Source organism: Pan paniscus, chromosome 11 (genome assembly GCF_029289425.2).
Source record: "Pan paniscus chromosome 11, NHGRI_mPanPan1-v2.0_pri, whole genome shotgun sequence".
NCBI lineage: Eukaryota > Metazoa > Chordata > Mammalia > Primates > Hominidae > Pan > Pan paniscus.
In genome coordinates this window covers 39,584,293-39,596,812 of record NC_073260.2, presented here as the reverse complement: position 1 = coordinate 39,596,812, position 12,520 = coordinate 39,584,293, and the positions used below count along the sequence as shown (strand labels likewise).

At 39.8% G+C, this 12,520-nt stretch overlaps 1 long non-coding RNA gene across 2 annotated transcripts in view; it reads right to left on the bottom strand.

Moving 5' to 3' along the window:
• The window catches only part of LOC134728530 (uncharacterized), a 56,415-nt gene that overhangs the window by 17,082 nt on the left and 26,813 nt on the right, over positions 1–12,520 (bottom strand). Inside the window, exons 3-4 of one of the 2 annotated variants that reach the window (XR_010109021.1) lie at positions 8,941–9,039; positions 1,431–7,312 (exon numbers count right to left, since the gene is read on the bottom strand). The exons of the other annotated variant lie outside the window; for it this stretch is intronic. This is a non-coding gene — a long non-coding RNA (uncharacterized LOC134728530). Of the gene's footprint in view, positions 1–1,430; positions 7,313–8,940; positions 9,040–12,520 lie in introns of those variants that run through there. 2 annotated transcript variants of the gene reach the window in all.

Here is a 12,520-nt window from a genome sequence, read left to right as displayed (position 1 = left end):
TGATACGGTTTGTGAACCAACATTTCCAAGAATCAAGGTTACAGTTCTCAAAGATGGATGAGTGCTCTCTGCCTTTTTGTTTAAGCCATCACTACTACATTACTTAGAAACCCCTTCTTTGTGGGTAATACAAATGCAACTTTTATTCAACTCTACCCAAAACATCATGTGTTCTGAGTTAGTGCAAATATGCTTTTTGGGTGTTGACGGCTCAAAAATGTGGGAGTTCTCATGACTGCATCAGTTCATGCATAAAGTATTGTCTGTGACATCTAAGTACAGATGAATGGATAAACAAAATGTGGTATATAAATACAGCGGAATATTGTTCAGCATTAAATTATAAATATATTATCTGTGTACTGTGCAGACACAGTACTTAGATGTCACAGACAATACTTTATGCAAGTGTTTGGTTTAGGAGCCAAACACTTCCTCCCGCTTCTCAACAGGACCTTCATTACTCAACCACAAACTATGATTAGTAAGAAAAGAATGACAGCTATAGTGGAGTGCCATCTGACATAAATTCAAATATAGGTGCTCTTATCAATAAAAAACAAAAGTAAGTGCTTGGCTACAATAAAAAATAAATAAGAGGACAGGGTTAAGCCCCTCCTCGAGGGACAATAAGGACAAAGGTGTGGTTTGAATGGGGAGGGGACCAGGAAGAACAAAGCTAAATAAAGGGGCACTTGCCTATGGTTGAATTCCTACAGGTTAAATGCAAAGATAAACACAAGCAACTAATTTCTGACTTTAAATTGTGGTAAAATACACATAAAATCTACCATCCTAACTGTTTTTAAGTGTACAGTTCAGGAGTGTTAAGTACATTGTTGAGCAAGCAATTTCGAGAACTCTTTTTCATCTTGTAAAACTGAAACTCTATACCCATTAAACAACTCCCCATTTCCCCTTCTGCAGCCCCTGGCAACCACCATCCTACCTTCTGTCTCTATACATTTGACTACTCATGTAAGTAAAGCCATACAGTATTTGTATTTTTGTAACTGGCTTATTTCACTTAGCATAATGTCCTCAGGTCCATCCATGTTGTATTATGTGCCAGAATTTCCTTCCTTTTTAAGGCTAAATAATATTCCATGGTATTTACATACCACATTTTGTTTACCCATTAATCCATCAATGGGCATTTGGGTTGCTTCCACCTCTTGACTATTATGAATAATATTGCTGTGAACATGGATGTGCAAATATCTTTTCAAATCCTGCTTTCCATTATTTTGAGTAATTGTTGACTTTTGAGCTTAAGCGTGATTCAAGTGCTTTTCAAGAATAATCTTGATTTTATGTGGGGTTTTTTTGCCTTAGGGACTGATTTCAGAGCCTTCCCATTTCTTTACCTCAGGAGGCATCTGAGATTGCTCCATGAACAAGGCTGTTTATAAACCATTGTTCCAGGGCTAGGCTGAAAACTGAAAGGACTAAAATCTAAGAGGCTTAAGTAGTTCATCATCTTTTCTGAATGCTCTTCTCTAAGAAGGCCCATCCTTTGCCCAACCCGTTGAAAATCCCATCAGTTTCAAAGAGGTTTTTGCACCTTCTATTATTTACCATCCCTCACCATGTACAAAATTCTTCACGAAATGCTTCAGCAAAGTCTTCCTCAGGGTTGTCTCTGAGTTGCACTGTGACACTGACATGGGCAATGCTTGTTTTGTTTGGTTTTTATTGCAAGTGCACTGTCCTTCCTGTTTTAGTTTTTCTGTCTCTGTCTGACTCATTTCATGGCTCCATCAGTGAGCTCAGGGATCATCAGCCCCTTCTCTGATTAGCTCCTGTGATGCTGGCCATCCCCATGCTGGGCCTCTAAGGGTACTTGATTTGAGGGGAAGAGAAGACAGACCTAATGTTACTAAACAAAACTCTGATCTGCTCACTCAGTGCACAGAAAAAGCCAAACACTGACACTGGGATTTGCAGTGATAGAAAGTGAGGCATTTATTGCAGGGTGCCAAGCAAGGGGATCGGGCAATTAACACTTAAGACCCTGATTCCCTGATAGCTTCCAAGCAAAGGTTTTTGAAGGCAGGGGTACATTTCAGGAAAGCAGAAGTTACAGGCAAAATCGTGAGTCCAACATGGAGGTTATACATTGGTTTGGCCTGAAAAGATGAGCTATCTTGAAGTGGGAGCTTACAGGTCATTGGGTGGATTCAGAAATTCTTTGATTTGCAATTGGTTAAGGAAAGAAGGTTTTGTCTAAAAACTTGGGTTCAGCAGAAAGTAAGGTTAATGTTTGGCCTGTGGGTATGACTCTTATCCAGGTCCCACAGGAAGAAATTTAGAACAAAGAATGGTGGTCAGTGTTCAATCTTCAGGTCCCCTTTATCTAAGGTCTCCCTGACAATGGCCAGCATTTTTTCATCAGTGGGAGTCTTGGTTTCTAATAAACAACTCAAGAACATATGTTACGGTGTTATCTTTTAGTTTCTAGAAGGAACTAAAACACCTTGTGACTATAACTTGCTTGAGATTATTGTTTATGCTATTCCTTTTTTTCTTTTTTTTGCTTATGGGATTGCTTATTTATTTCTCAGGGATAGCTGGGTGCCTGGAATTTCCTTTGAAGAGATTCAAGATTTTTCCTTTATTTCCATGCTTGGGGGGCCTATTAGGCCCCTAAGAAGGACCCCTGCTTTGTCTCACTAACATTTATTAATAATCTATGGTGTGTGCCAGATATTCTAGTAAACCCTTTCATCTATGCTCTCATTAAATGGTTACTACTTCTAGGAAGGAGGTGATATCATCTGTCTGAAAATGGGGAAAGAGGCCAGAAGAGGTTAAGTATTTAGCAGCAGGACCTCACAGCTAGTAAGTGGATTTGAACACAGGTCAATATGGCTCTACTGCCCCCAGCTGCATTCATGGAGCTGTGATTAGACCCCCATTCCTTCCCAGAACACAGGGGTCCTCTAATCTCAGTTCCTTGCTCATCAGCAATGGTGAGAACTCTACCCGAGCAACGCAGCTACCATCCAAAACTCTGACTCAGCTTCATCATTCCTGTCTGCCAGACGTATCACCCGTCTTGTGAATTCTTCAGACTTCTTGACTCAACAGTCCCCATCATTGTCCCCACATTACTCAAAGCTTGTCCGTCACCAGCCTCAGTCCCACTGAGCCTTGTAATAACGAGGCCCTGCTCCACTTTTGGAATCCCTTTCTAGTCCTTTCATCTCTAAACACAAACACTCCCTATCCTCAGAGTGGGCTTCAAACATTCAACCCCTCATGACTCTTTTCTGCTTCCAGCCAACCTCCCAATTTCCAGGTGATTTAAAACTTCCACTCAGGCTCTGTAGTCCACATCTTCCAAGTTGTTCTCCTTTGGACTCTACAACCACCTCTCTGTCTCCTTCTGGTTACTTTCACAAACCCCACAAAGCCATCACCCCCCAGATATGCCTTTTTTATCCCTGAGAAAAGATGCTGGAACAAATGCAGAGAAGCAGGCAATTCTTGCTCATCTCAGAGCCATTCCCTTCCTGGCAGCCTGGTCTCCATCTTGCCCTTTGAATTTACATGTCCACAAATACACTTTCTACCTTTTGTTCCTAAAACCGTAGTTTCTTCCCCCCAGCCCTTTCATCCTTTGCTGATTTTCTCCAGTTTTTAATCAATTGCTCAGAACCACATAAAGGTATTTTAAGTATAAATACACATACACACACACACACACGCACACACACACTACCCTAACATAGCTGCTTACATGCTTCCTCGTCCATATATACATATTCAGGGGATTTTTCCTTATTTTAAAAGAAAAGATACATCTTTATATTTTTATTTTTGCTTTCCACATTGTGAAGATTCTATGGGAAACTAAAAGAATATGAAGTTGAAAATATATAACTGATTAAAAAGAAAAAAGTGAAATATTTCATACATACAAAAGTGAAATTGATTTTATTTTATATTTTTGAGACAGGGTCTCACTCTGTCACCCAGGCTGGAGAGCAATGGTGCAATCATGGCTCATTGCAGCCTTGACCTTCTGAGCTCAAGTAATCCTCACATCTCAACCTCTCAGGTAGCTAGGACTACAGGCACGAGCAACCACGCCCACCTTATTTTTGTATTTTTTTTTTTTTTTTTAGAGAAGGGGTTTCACCATGTTGCCCAGGTTGGTCTCAAACTCCTGGGCTCAAGTGATTCACCTGTCTTGGCCTCCAAAAGTGTTGAGATTACAAGCGTGAGCCACCACACTCTATGAAACTGATTTTAAAGCACAAAATAATTGTTACATATTTTATACATGTGAAAGAATAATAGAACAAACATATTTGAGCTTACTACCCAACTCAAGAACTATCGGAATCCCTGTGCCTCCCCAATCCCATTTCCCTCTTCCCTCCACCATTCTGAATTTTGGTTTATCATTATATATGTATATATTCCTAAACAATTTCTTGTTTAAATTTACATGTCTTTGAGTTTTGTATTTAGTATCATAAAGCATATATTCTTTTGCAACTTGTTTTATCTATGATGTTGTATGCTCTAATTCATTAATTTTCTCTCCTCTGTAGTACCTCTCTTAATACAGTATAATTTCTCTATTCGTTTTCCTGTCAAGGGATATTTAAGTTGTTTCCAGGTTCTTGCTATTACTAGCTATGATGTTATGAAATTTGTGTATACATCTCCTAATAAACACAGGAAATAATTTCCCTAGGCTGGGGGTTTTCAAAGTGTAGTCCTAGGATCAGCAGTATCAGCATCACCTGGGACCTTACTAAATGCAGATTCTCAGGCCCCACTCCAAAGTTACTGAATCAGAAACTCTGAGGGAGGGCCCAGCAATCTGCATTTTAGAAGCCCTCCAGGTAATTATGATGCATACCAAAGTTTGAGACCCACAGCTGTAGGCCAACCAAGAAGTAGAGTTGGTAGGATATGTGGCATACATGTTGTTTCCTTTACTAGATATATTAATTTTCTTCAAAAGCATTGCACCAATTTACACTCTCACCAACAATAAGAATTCCTACTGTTCTATATCTTCCTCAAGAGTTGGATTCATCAGAATTTTTTTTTTTTTTTTTTGAGACGGAGTTTCACAATTGTTGCCTAGGCTGGAGCGCAATGCCACGATCTCGGCTCACCACAACTTCCACCTCCCGGGTTCAAGCGATTCTCCTGCCTCAGCCTCCCAAGTAGCTGGGATTATAGGCATGCAACACTATGCCCAGCTAATTTTGTATTTTTAGTAGAGATGGTTCACCATGTTGGTCAGGCTGGTCTTGAACTCTCGACCTCAGGTGATCCACCTGCCTCAGCCTCCCAAAGTGCTGGGATTACAGGCATAAGCCACCATGCCTGGCCCAGAATTTTTTATTATTGTGAATCCAGTGGTTATAAAATGGCATCTTACTGTGCTTTATATCTCACTTTTTGCAGAACAAAGTCAATATACTCAAAACAACCTCTCACTTTTCAGAACTAGCTTTCCTTTCCTTTCTTTTCCAGCTCCCCCACTTCTGAAATGGTGTAATTTCTACCATCTTGAGGGCTAGAAATCTGGGCACTATGTTTTATATGCCTCTCTGTCTTCCAGAAGGCATTGGACAGTAGCCTTCTAGTGACAACATCACTACTATCTGGCTCCAGAGAGTGGCTCTACATATGAAAATTTCAACTTGGAGAGAGTCAACGGTGGTATCATGATAGGTGACATTTTAGGATGGCTTAGATGCAGGGTTGGTCTTGGAATATGTCTCATTTATATTGTAACCCATAGGTTGCTGGGGCCTCTTTTCCTTAGGATCCAGAAGGGATTGTTTTAAACACTTTATTCCACAGAGAGGGAGGTTGAAAGTCCTCCTCAAGATATCTGTAAATTCTGCCAACTTTTATATTAGCTCTGGCTTCAGGCTTCCAATTCTGTTTGATATTAACAATTTTTTTTTTTCTGTACCACTGGTGTCATCTCTGCTTCTGGTGTTGCTCTGGAAGTAGAATTCAGATCTTTTCCAAAATTTCCACCCAAACATCATGAATAAGACTTTCCCAGGTTCTAGGAAACTATCTTAAGTGATGGCTGGTGACTTCTACCCCTTCTTCTTCATCCATCTCTCCATCCTTTTATCTGGAACGTGGATGCCACTTTAGACTATGGAGATAAGGGTACCTCCTAAGAACTGTAGCAAAGGAAGTTGGAAGGAATCAGCCTTGAGGATTTTATGGAGCAGAGCAACCCTATCTGAGCTGGATTGCACGTAAGTAGGCTTTTCATGAGAAAAAAAATAAACTCCTTGTTAAACCACTGTTATTTTGAGTTTTTCCATTACTCAAAGCTGAATTGTATCCCAACTGAGACACACAGTATGCAAGAAACATGGTTCATCTACAGCATAGGTGAAAAAATAGTCAGGAGTATCAAGGATAGTGACTCAGTGTGAATCACTCATGTTTTGAGGCTACCAAAAAAAGCCAAAGACATCTTAGGTCACAATTATTTGTTTATTTATTCATCCTTTGATTCATTCAACCTTAAACTAGGCCCTGTGTTTCGGCTTCCTCATAGTCTCATAGACCCAATGATGCCTGCCCTCTCAAGGTCTTAATTCTTTCTATTGTGTAGTTTTTCTCTTACTGCCTTCTAATTTCACCTTCACCCCTAACCACCTCATCCAGTATTTTCCAATTTCTATTCCTGAGAAAGAAAATCTGACTGATCTGGCTCAATCTGTCATGCGAGGCCACATTACAGATGCCTGGACAATCTGAGGAGTAGCTGTCCTTGGGTAGTCCCTGATCCAGTCAGCTGTGGTCCTTCAGAAAATATTGTGACTTGAATAGTTTCACTCTGGAGGGACTGAGAATAAAAGGGCTCTATGACTATCAAGTCTGGTGTAGGAGGAAGCTTGACTTGACTCATGGGGCCAATTGCAGGGGGCAGGTTTGGTAGAATCATTCCTTCTTGATTCCCTTACTGCCTAGCACAATATTTGGTTCACTGGAAACCCTTAGAAAATGCTTGCTGAGTGAATTCAAGTTAGATATTCGTTGATGGGAGTAGGAGCAGGAAAACATGTCAAATTCCCAAGAAATAGATGATGTCATAATTTCCAAAATTGGTATCCAGAGCCAAAGTGTCAAGTTTCATCTTTTTCTCAACTTTAATGTAAAAGAAAGGGGGGTGGGGCGGAGAGAGAGAGAGAAAATCAACACAACCCCAAGGAAGGTTTGTTTTTTTCCTTTCCTTCAGAAAGCAGCTGTCAGTTTAACTTATCCCAAAATACTGTCAGTGATGAGCATGACTGAAAATGCGTTTTATCTGTAATTAGAGAGATTACATTAAACACTATTATTTGCAGACACACATTGAATTAACCCTAATCGAGGCTAGCAAATAGTAGAGCCTGCCTATTTTTCCCCTCAAAATTTTTAGAAAATTGTGACAGTTGACACACAAGGGACAATGCTGACAAGATTTCTTTCCATCAAATGCCAGACAGTAATTGTAATTGCCTTTAAAAATGTTTTAAGCAGTTTCGTTAGTAAATCAGAAGTTGCCACAAATCATGCTGATAGTTTCTAAACATGGGGGTTGTTGACTGTGCATTCCAATATGAGTTTAATGAATTGATTTTCTGAGGAATTTAACTTTGCATCTGTTTTCAGGTATAATTAATTCACTCTGATTAATGTGATTAGCATAGATATCAGTGGATTACACATGATACCCTTTATTTATTCACTTATTTTTAATCTGCCATACTGTCCATTGGGAAATGATAGAAGTGATTTTTGGGAAAACATCTTGCTGGTGGCTCTGATCACATTGGATTTCTGCAAAGCAGAATCCTGGAAGGAATTCACTGATTATTCACAGCCTGTGCAGCAATGTACTTTTGTTTGAAGGACTTATTAAAGTTTACACAGTCCCTGCCTTTAAGGAGCTTATAATCCAGAGGAGAAGATGAGACAAACATTCCAATGCAAGTCACTCACAAGGAAGAATGACTGTCCTCAGATTCTTCATTCTCTCAGGACCCCTCCCCAACTCTCTTAAAATAATGCTATTATCTAGGGTAAACTAATGCTTCCCATTCTCCTGAGCAGTCTTATTCATGGCTCCAATTACCACTCCCAAATCTGTATCTCCGACTCAGTCCTGTCTTCTGAGCTCCAGACCTCAAGGCTCCAGATGCCTCCAGATACCTTCACCTGAATATCCCAAAAGTACTTCAAATTAAACACACCAGACCCAAATTCATGACCTCCTTCCAAACTTGCTCTTCCATTTGTTTCCCCAATCTCTGTAAATGGCTCTTCCATCCAATCATCCAGGCTAAACTACTACTATGAGTCTCAGGACAGAAAGGCCATTTATTTATTAAGTCCTCAAACTTCAATGTTCATCTTTAATGTTCATTGGAATCATCTGAAAAGCTTGTTATTATTATAATTATTTTGAGACGGAGTCTCACTCCATTGCCAGGCTGGGGTGCAGTGCTGCGATCTCAGCTCACTGCAACCTCTGCCTCCTGGGTTCAAGCAATCCTCCTGCCTCAGCCTCCCAAGTAGCTGGGACTACAGGCGTGCACCACTCACTCCCAGCTAATTTTTGTATTTTTAGTAGAGATGGGGTTTCACCATGTTGGCCAGGATGGTGACCTTGTGATCAGCCCACCTCGGTCTCCCAAAGTGCTCGGATCACATGTGAAAAGCTTATTAAAACAGTTTCTTGATATTCGTGACCAGAGATTCTGATTTGGTTGCCTGAAGTGGAGTCCATGAATTTGTTGGGAAGGGGACCACATTTGGAGAACCATTACCCTAGAGAATGTAAAGACTGAAGGCACGTTTCCATAAACCACTGTATTAGTCTGTTTTCACACTGCTATAAAGAATCATCTGAGACTGGGTAATTTATGAAGAAAAGAGGTTTAATTGACTTACAGTTCTGCAGGCTTCACAGGAAGCATGGTTAAGCCTCAGGAAACTTACAATCATGGCAGAAGGCAAAGGGGAAGCAAGCACATCTTTACCATGGCGGAGCTGGAGAGAGAGCGAGAAGGGGGAAGTGCCACACACCTTCAAACAACTAGCTCTCATAAGAACTCACTCACTATTATGAGAACAGCAAGGGGGAAGTTCACCCCATGATTCAATCACCTCTTACCAGGCTCCTCCCCCAACATGTGGGGATTACAATTCAAGATGAGATTTGCATGGGGACACAGAGTCAAACCATATCAGCCACCAAATCATTACTATATGAATTATTGCTGGAGGATGGAAATAGGAAGCAAGTCTTCTCTGGGTAGAGCATCTCTGCAACACCCAGAGGCAATATGAATTAAAGAAACAGCTAGTGATTTAATTATTCCTTCATCCATCAATTATGTATTGAGTCCCTACCTTCTCCTAGGCACAGTGCAAAGCACTGAACCAGATTCTGAGATATAATGCTGTGTAAAACCATGACACAATACATGTTTACAGTCTAGTTTTAATAAGTGAGCTCAGGCAATTCACTGAGCCTCAGCTGTCTTATCTGTAAAACTGAAATAATAATACCACTGTGTATAGACTTTATGGCAGATATCAAATAGAAGACTATGTTAAGTGCCTAGTTCAGTGCCTGGCACATTGATTCTCTAGAAGGATACTTAATGAACGGTAGTTAGTTCATATTGGTTTTATGTTAGAATCATTCACTTTAAAGTGCTATGCAAGTGCTAATTGTTGTTATTATCTTTAGCATTATGTCATAGACTCCCTTAATGAACTTACCCAGGTAACTGACTAGACTTAAACAATTTTGAGAAAGGACCTCAAACAACTGAAGACAAGTTGGAATTTTGAGAGCTGTAGAACCCTCAGTTTCTTTCATTCTCTAAGATTATTAGGGTTTGGGTATTAATACTAGTTTCCAAACTTTCCTCCAAAAACCAATTTTCCCAAATTAGTATATTGTTTGATTAACTGTAAATCTTCCGGATAAATTTGAAATGGCGCAGAAGCCAAGAGGATTGACAAAATCTGATCCTCCCTACTAGATTCTAGGATTTCAAGCATCTCCTTGGAAGGGAAACAGATACGGGGATAAAAAGAAAACTCCTCTTTGTTATTAGAGGTTCAGTGAGGTACAATCACACAATGGAATACTATGAAGTCTTTGAAAATAGCCTTAATTTGAATTTGTTGATATGGAAAAAAAAAGTCAAAGATAAAAGGCATATTATACAGCAGTATATATATCATTTTTGATTAAATAAAAAGCATAGGATTATTTATTTATGTGTATGTATGTAGACAAATCCTGGAAAGATATACAGTCAATTGTTAACAAAATTTATTTCTCTGTGGAATAATTATGATTACCCTCCAAAAATTAATCAGTATTTTCTAGATTTTATTCAATGACTAAATATAACTAGTGTAATAAGCATATAGAAAAGAGAAAGAATGAGTCCCCAAGCCCTACAAGGAAACCGTGGGTGCCCTCAGGCAATGTTAGTGAATCTTGGCTGCATAGTATTATAGTATCACCTGGGGAGATTTTAAAACGTCTAAATGGAAAGGCTTCCCCCAAGACTTTCGAACTGAATCAGAATCTCTGGGGCTGAAACCAAGGCTTAAAGCTCCTGGGATTTTTTCAATGTGTGGCCAAGTTTGCGAACCACCGCCTCAGGGGAGCTTTCCTTGCCTTTCCTTGCTCTTCATAGGTCCCCTTGGGACCCTGGCTTATAGGGGCCTCAATGGGTCCCCACAACCAAGCTAGTCCCAGGACAGACATCAGTATTCCTTGACTCCCAGTATCACATAGTTTACTCAGTTTTCATAATAATTTTGAAGTAGATCAGATATAGAAATTACTTTGGCCCCTGGATAGATATAGGGAGAAAAGGTGGAAAGAAGATAGGAGTTACAATATCTTGGTTCTTAGTGAGGTCTCTCATGCAATAGCTGTGTGATCATGAATAGGTTACTTTCTTTTTTTCATTCTCAGTAGCATGATGAAATGGACAGGTTACTTTTCTCTGAGGCTCAGATTCCTTATATCTGCACCTTTCTTGGTTGCTATTAGAATTAAGTGAACTAAAACACCTGAAAAGAGTTTAGTAAAATGTAAAGTACTGTATACATATTAGTATTTTTCTTACTGTATTTTGTAACTTATAATATGAAGAATGTGCTCAGAGGAAGACGGTATCTGAGGAAGGCCCAAGAAAGGTTGACTTAGTCTCCCACAGGTGACCTAGGCCTTTGGATGGACAGAGACACCTAAGTTCAGAGATAATTAAATAAGGGGCAAATCCATGGGCTGAAACTAAAAGCAACTTGACAGGCCAAACATGAAACGCTTCTTTCTCAGAAATTCAGAGACGAGACTCGGAGAAAGATCTTCCCTTTGCTTTTCTGATGGCTTCCAGGAATTTTTCCCAAAGTGGTGATGTCCCAGAATAAATAGGTTTTCTTCTCATAGTTAAGCCAGAGGTTCTGGGAATGGGCTGAGCCCAAGGCTGAATTCATTACTGAAATTGCTCGCAATTTAATTCAGGTCTCAAGGAGGTGGTTCCTGTGTGTCACTGGAAAAGAATCCTTGCATCTAGACAACAGTCTCCACGTGTCTCTAGATTGACTTTGAAATGGGAAACTTTTTCTCCCTCTGCATTTAATTTACTCTCTAAAAATAAAAGTCCACAAAAGGAACTTCACTGCCACACTGTCTATAGAAGGACCTCAGCATTAGGTGGGACCATCTGGGACATCATTCAACATGGGTAGTGACTGAAGAAAGTTGAGTGTCCCTTAGGAATAGAGACCATGAATTTTTCATTTTTGGATCCTCTGCATGTCACATAGTGCTGGGCCCAGAAAAAAAGTACACAGCGAATCAATGCCTTGGAAGCTTCTCCTGCAGGCACAGTTCCTAGTGCATGGTAGGAAATTATAAATATTTGTGAAGTGGACAGCATTGCCACCAGGTCTAACACACTGAAAATATCCACTGTTGTGCAAATGTGTTTTCCTTTTGTTCCTCTTAGACCATTATTGGTTGCAACTATTCCCATAAAATGGATTTGTTGTCCACATTCTCAGAGTAGGCAATAACCCATGTAATAATATGGGTCTGTACTAAAGATAAACCATAATGTTTGTATGGTAGCTTCTCATTGTATTATACAATGGGATCTTCACTTCAGGATGACTACTGCATTCTTCCAGGCCAGAGATAAAGGAAACCTCAACTAGGAAAGTGACAGTGGGAGGGAGACACATGGGAATTTTCGAACCTGATTTCTGGTTTGGAAACCTGAGTGGATGATGGTGCTATTCGCTGAGATATGAAGAAGGTACAGTTTTGACTGGAAATATGATGAGTTTAATTATGAACATTCTGAGTTTAAGCACTTGTCTGCCACCCAGGTAGAGGTAGAGATCATTAGATATGAAAGTATGAAACTCAGAGGAGACATCTGGGTAGATATATTCTCTTTCTCTCTCTCTTTCTCTCTCTCTTTTTTTTAAG